Here is a 7,296-nt window from a genome sequence, read left to right as displayed (position 1 = left end):
GGCCCCGCCCCTGGCCCCGCCCCGGGGGGCCCGCCCTGAGGGGCCGGGGGCGGTGGGCAGCGGGGTGCGGCGCGGTCCCGTGTGGGGCGGTTTTGCGCGGGTTAACGGGCGCAGCCGGTGGTGAGGGAGCGGTGGTTGCAGCCCCGCGGGGCCGGGGGGTCGGTGGGGCGCGGGCCGCCCTCCATCGGGCAGGCCGGCGGGAGGAAGCCGCGTCAGGAGGGCGAGAGCGGGAGGGCGTTCTCCCCTCAGGCGCGGCTGGGCGGGAAGGAGAAGCTGAGGGATGCTGTGAGGAGAAGGGGTAGCTGATGGCCCGTTTCCTTAGCCTGTTTTTGCTGCCTCAGCAGAGCGCACGAAGCCCGGCAAGGACGGGGCAAGCGGGAAGCTCCCCGCGGCCTTCCTCTGCTGCCGTCCGGTCCCTCGAGAGGCTGAAGGCCGCGAAGATTTGCGGCGGCGCTCCGTAGAGCGGGAATGGCCGTCCCTTGTGACTGGACGGAGCCGCCAGGGAGGGACGTTCCACGGCGATGCTGGTGACCCTGGCTGTGGCCAAGGCAGAAGGCTGGCTGCCGACCTCACCCGCCCTGAGTGGCAGCCCCAGTGTGGCAGGAAAACTGCCTGGTCTTGCTGGAACGGGTCAGGGATCTGTACCTTATACAAACCAGCGCAGCACTTGCGTACCACCCCCGAAATGCCCAGCCTTTCTCAAACTTTGCTTTTGCTCACTTGAAATCCCTGAATTTCAGCGGTGGAGATAAATTTTATCAGCACAAACAGCCGTAAAGAAGCCTAAGTGTGAAAGTCATGCCCTGGTGCCTGAGCCGTCTGTGCTCACCAGTCCGATCGCTCAGTGCACGCAGAGCGGGTTAAACCCATCTGTCGCGGGGCCGCCTTCCCCGTGCAGAACAGTGGGAGCCCGGCCTTCAGTCTGTGACGGACGTTGGGCTTTTCCTTTTTCTTGTTGTGTATTATATACTCGAATTGTTATATTTCATGAAGAAAGGTAGAATTTGTGAATTTTATTGAAGAACTTTTATTAAATTGAAATGCGAACACCATTGCAAAGAGATTTTACAATGACAAAAGATTGAAAAGTCCATCAGAAAGCTACAGACTTCAGTAACAATATTGATCTTACAAGTGAAATCGCTAACAGGTTTTATCAAAGTCAGCATTTTCAATATTAAGAACTTTAAAAATACATTTTAAAGCATTTTCCTTCAAATACACTTAGAAACACTGAGAATTCCTGAGCAACTATTTGTATACCAGTATTCTCCAACCAATGTACATACTGCATACGAAATCTACTTTCTGTAATTTCTTAAATTTTAGAAATTTACAAAACATTTGGATCTGGTTCATAGAATAATTGTGCTTCAAGTCATTCTGTTGCTACAGTAATGACACTACAGATGGATGTTCCAGACTGCATACAAACTCTGAAATTTTAATGGAAAAAATGCCTAGCTTGTATTGCAAGGCTAGCCATGAAATGGTTTATACAAATAGAAATGTTTGCTTTAAATATTGATTCATCGCTTTGTCTGCTGGCAACTAGGTTGTTTATTCTGCATATTATTCAGAAAATGCAATTTAATTTATAAACTGTGTTTCTTTGAGAGACCTGCTGGCACAATTAAAGGCAAGGAAGTTCTAGAGACTTTAACCTGAACTTAACATCATGGCAGAAATTTGAACAAATACAAGTAGTTAACACCTGCCGACATGTTTTTTCTGAGCAATACTTTTTCAGACCAGCACCATATTTTACATAATGACTAAAAAAATACATGAAGCACGACATAAAGATTTCAGAAGCCCAGGTAGTGCTGAGTATCTCTGAGCAATAAAATGCATATATGGAACCGATGGTTGTGTTATTCCAGATGATGAATGGTATTTGTAGTCAGATCAAATAAAAAAAATTACTTTCAAACTTGAAAAATAAACAACATTAAAGTAGCCCAGGAGCTCTTTCTGAGTATATCTGAGCAGTAGTTTCCTCTTCCTTTTGGAATGACGCACACACGGATGAGCATTAAGAGTAGTCTACAGCATTATGAATATTAAAAAATATGGTTTGACATAATTCCATATCTGCATGTATTTCGCCTGTAGAAAAATGTCCCTCTTCCTAGTCGTGTATAATTCTCTGTCATACTGCAGGGATATTTTCTACAGGTGACGCTACCAAGATTTCCAGCATCCTGTAAAAATTCTACCCAGTGCTATGTCTGTAAAACTGATCATTGTGGTCTCTGTAGGAACTGAAGTGAAATCTTTCCATTTTTACTGATGTCAAAGTGAGGTGAAGGTACTCAGCAGCTCACAAATACAGACCCAGAAGCAGCATTGACCAAAAAAAAAAAGGTCAAATAAACACAAGGTCCAAGATAAGCAGCATTACAAAGTAAAACAGGACGTTAAACCTTCCAAAAATAAAAGAGGAAGATGTGAAAAAAGACTTTCTTATGTCTAAATTCTTTACCCACCAACATCTTGAGTATAAGCCCAGCTTTTAGCATACCAGCGCTGCAAGAGGCCACACAACTAATTCACGTATTTTTTTAAATTACTTTTGAGAGACACAACAGTTTCTCTTAAAAACTTCGTTTAAATGGGAGACATGTATTTTAAGCTTGACTTAGTAATTACCTGAATTTATCACCAAGACAGGGACTTTCCGATTAAGTAAAATATTAACAGAGACATTGTTAACAGGTACAAACCAAGCAAAGCCCAGAAATGCCAAGAGACCATTTACTAGTAGCCAGAAAGTCTTTTTTCTCTTAGAGCTTCTACATCATTATGTTATCTTTAATAAATAAAAAATAGAAGAATGCTTAAGAATGATAGGCATATGTGTGAGACAATGTAAATGGATAAATGCACCTCATCTGTAGATCTGTCTGAAAAAATGCAGGTTGCTTTTAAAAACAGCGTAAAACACTTTCTTTATCTTGATTTTTTCTTTAAGAATGTAGGAAATGCAACAGCAGATCAGACAAAGGGTCTAGCTCTTCAAGTATTCTGTTTGTCCAGGACCAATGTCAGATGCGTGGAAGAAAATCCCGTAACAGATAGAAAGTGAATGACCACTTCCCATGTACAGGACTATATCTGCTCATATATAATAGCTGATCCGTAGCCGATTTCAGCGCTTGGCCAACTGTTCAGCATGTAATAAGGCTTTACTGCTTTTGTTGACTGTCTCAGGTAGCATTGTATGTTCCCACTTTTAATATAAAAGTGTTCCCTTCTCTTCCTTTTTTTCTGACAAACTCATTTATCACTCCTCTCAGTTCTACCAGTTCTCACTTTTTCCTATCTACGCTTACATTTGATTCCTTTGCTTCCATTTTCTGTTCTCCCTCCCTCTTTTCTCAGCTGTAGTCAAAATGCATGTTCACCCCCTCTATTTCTCTCATTATCTATCCGTGTATCATCTTATAGTGACCGTACTCCTCTTCCATTCCACCACATGCAGCAACCGTGTCCCTCTTCCCATCATTGAGCTCTCTTTCTATCCCCATATATTATATATTTCTGTATTCCATTTATCTTTAATCTCCTGCTTGACATACACAGGAAAGATGAAGAAATTCCCTTATTTGTTTCAAAACGGTTTTCAAGGCAGGGTCCAAAGATTGTTCCAATTAATGTAATTCTGGCTTTCCACACCCACAGAAGCTGGAGCCTGAATTTAGTATGAGGGTTTGAGATAGTTGAAAGCAGGGCTCTCCACTTTCACTCATTTAGGGATAGAGTTTGAAGATTTGCTTCTCAGGAATTCAGATGAAAGTAGGTCTTTCTAAACAGCAAGTACTGATAATTGCTTAGTTCTACTGCTGAGATCCAGGATCTGAGCATCTCTGACAGCTCAGCTAATTCAGTCCTAGCCAGCTGAGCACGCAGGCAGTGGCAAAATACCACAGCCCAGCAAAGGGACTGATGCTTGGCTGCCAAGCATGTCAGTATGACTACAAGATGGAAATTCCTCTGTTGTTTTTTCATGTTAAAAACATTTCATTTTGCTACACATCTCAAATATCCCATCCTACCGGTACAACACAAGTGATGACTCCATAACAAGCTGTTAGTTAACAAAAATAATTTGAACATTACAAATTTTAATCTTGATAAAACGATTAACAATTTGACACACCAAGTAAAATGCTCTTGTCTGCCTTTTGAAAGGGAATAACAACAAAAAAAATCTGAGGTAGCAGTTCTTTGAGAATATGATGCCTGATCTCACGACACTTTTTAATTTCATTTGTCTTTATGGCTTTGTAGAAGATGTCTAATATCCATCAGCTGGCTTAGATGACTTTGGTTTCCGTGCACAACACATCCAAGTTGTTTACAGTTAATGAAAAATTATGAAACACATATACATGCTTCATGATGTGAACTCCACATATACAATGCTTCAGAGATCACAAAAAAAATTCTTCTTATTAATTTTGAACACCTGCTGTTGCTACACTTTAAATACTTAAATGACATTTAAAGCAACTGTATATTTTTCAGCCATTTAAACATAGACACATAAAAAGATACACCACAGAGTTCACTGCTTGAACATAAATCAATTATCATTACATATTCATTTTACAGTTTGTTCCATAAACACATATATCCTCTTACTAGCATTATATAAGGTCAGTTTACTGCATTTTTATTAAATAATCTTTGTAGTTACATAGTATAATCAAGACCATTCTTCAAGCCTCCATTTTATGCGACAGTGAGTTTTGGGAGCACATGTCCCACTTCATTAAATTTCATTTCTTTAAAAGTCAGGAATGCTACACTGAAACAATAAAATTGTACATCAAATATATCTTTGCTAAAGAAAAAGTCTAATTAGAAAATTTAAGATAATGATATAACATATTTGTGAATACTGAAGGAAAACTGCTAATAAAATTAGTCTGAGTCCAAAGGAAAGGTAATTAATTCAAAATTATATATTAAATTTTATTAATTTTATAAAATTAGTTACTTCTGAACAGCCTATATGCTTCCTTTTAGGGCTTTTATGCTACTAAAAATTAATTCACACTTTAAGTGACACATGCATAAATTTGACATTGAAAACATCATTCAGACTTTTCAAATAATTATTCCAAGTGAGAAATTAATGGTGCAAGAGCTAGAGGGCTAATCCCCATTCCTGGGGTAAATTCTGTTACCCCAGAAATTCTTCACCCCTCTGCATATTGAAGGAGGTATCAAGAGCGTGTTATTCCCCACTGGTGTGCCATAATTTTACAACAATCAACTATGTACAACTGCTGCAAAATCTCATCTGTTTCCTAATAAAAAGCTATTCCTTAAAGAGCTCCAAGCAAAAATACTGCTGCAAACAGCAAGGTTTAAATGTTTGAACATCCAGAGGCTCACACACTTGCCTGAAGTTTATTCTGACTTTACAGAAGGCCCCTTTTGGAAGGTGTTGCTCCCACCTTGGGAGTAACAAGGTGTTTTGGAAAATAAAAGCAAATCCAAGGAAAAAAAATCAACCTGCACATTTGTTCAGCTTAAAGAATTAAATATATTTATGAAAATTCTAGTTAGCTAGCAATTTTCTCAAAAAGCTTAGCTACCTCAGAGCAATGAGCAAATGCACCTTTTCCACTCTGGCTGAACTTCTCTTTTCATGGAAAGCCGGGATGATTTGGCATATTTAGACATTCACCAGCAACAGTGGGAGAGAATCTACGCCTCACAATGTAATTTAGGCTACAGCTATTTTGCAGCTTCAGTACCAACTTATGGCAAAGCATAGAAACCCTTCCACTCAGTTCTCTTTGTGTGAATTACTGGAGGTACACATATAGGTACTTACTGTTGGGCAGGATGAATCATACACTTAAAATCTGCTAAAAGTTGTGTCTGTTTGCCTCAAGTCCTAAGTAAACAATCTGACAGCAATAGCCTGCTGCTGACACCTTATCCCATGTTTTCTTTGGTTTATAACACTCGTGTAGTCACCTGTGTTTTACCCTAAGAAATCCACTACATAAGGAAAATCTTTAGGCTGTGGCTTGGTAAGATTCTATAGCCTCTATGCATCACGAGGCACGTCATGGAAGGCCTGTAGCAGCATGTCTTTGCTCACGGCATTAGGAGTAGAAAACAACAGCTTGGCTCAGATATAGCTATATGTGCAAAGAAAGAGAATGTGTCTGATCCGCATCAGCTCTGCCAGATTCAGTCAGAAAACTGAACTGTAAATGAAGTACTGTCAGAAGGAGAGAGGTACCAGCTTGCATACATGCACACACACAAGTTGCTGGCCTGCAAAACATTCCAGTTTCGACTGATAAGTTCGTAGTTTCTCTGCAGTACTTTTAGCATCTCTAGAAAATTTGTAAGATATACTACAAATGCAATAGTAAAATTGTCCTGCTAACTATCACTAAAAAAAATTTTATGTTTGGCTGCTCTCTGGAGTAGCCACTTCATGTCTTCAAGTGCTAATTAAGCGGCTGAATTAAGAACCTAAGATACCTCCCTATACACTCAGCACAGCATCCAGGCCGCTCTCATCAGCCTCTGGAAGTTGGCAGTACGTTGCTGGTATAGAGGACGCAGGCTCTAAATTTGATGCCTAAAGTAAATGTTACAGTATACATTAACACATATGTTTAGAGACACACAGCTAATTAGTTAAATTCTGAAGTCCTGCCAGCGGAAGGGCTAAAGACCTCGACTGATCTGTACTTCAGCAGTTCCATGCCATGAAGATAATAGGTGAGACTCTGATTTGCCAAATTAGATGTGGCCTTCTGGGACCTTCAAAACCTGAAAGTCTCTTTCAGCTGGCTCTGCAGCAGGCTACCTGATACTGCAGGAAGGCTGGCTCAGTGCATAAAGTCATGAAAAGCTGGAAAATGTAGAGCTGTTCAGGAAGAACAAGAAAGAAGAGAGCTCATCTATAGTAAATACACTTTCCTTCGCTTGTACAGTACAATTTCCCTCACCTTATGTTTCCAATTTCCCTGAAGCTAGTGACACTGGATAAATACTTGGCCCAGTTTTAATCAATCATCACTTGGTCACACTTTCCTGGAGTGAATTTAACTTCCATTCCAAGAAGGAAGGACCACAGTAAGTTCAGAGCCATTCCAGTATCATTTTGATTCTGCCTTTGGTTACATGGGATATGAGGAATCCTCACTGTTCCCACTGCTGTGCTGGGGACAAGAGACAATGGCCTCCAGTTGCACCAGGGGGAGGTTTAGACTGGATATTAGCAAAAATTTCTTCACTGAAAGGGTTGACAAGCAC

Source organism: Opisthocomus hoazin, chromosome Z, assembly GCF_030867145.1.
Source record: "Opisthocomus hoazin isolate bOpiHoa1 chromosome Z, bOpiHoa1.hap1, whole genome shotgun sequence".
In the NCBI taxonomy this organism is placed as follows: domain Eukaryota; kingdom Metazoa; phylum Chordata; class Aves; order Opisthocomiformes; family Opisthocomidae; genus Opisthocomus; species Opisthocomus hoazin.
Note: the sequence above shows the minus strand (reverse complement) of the source record.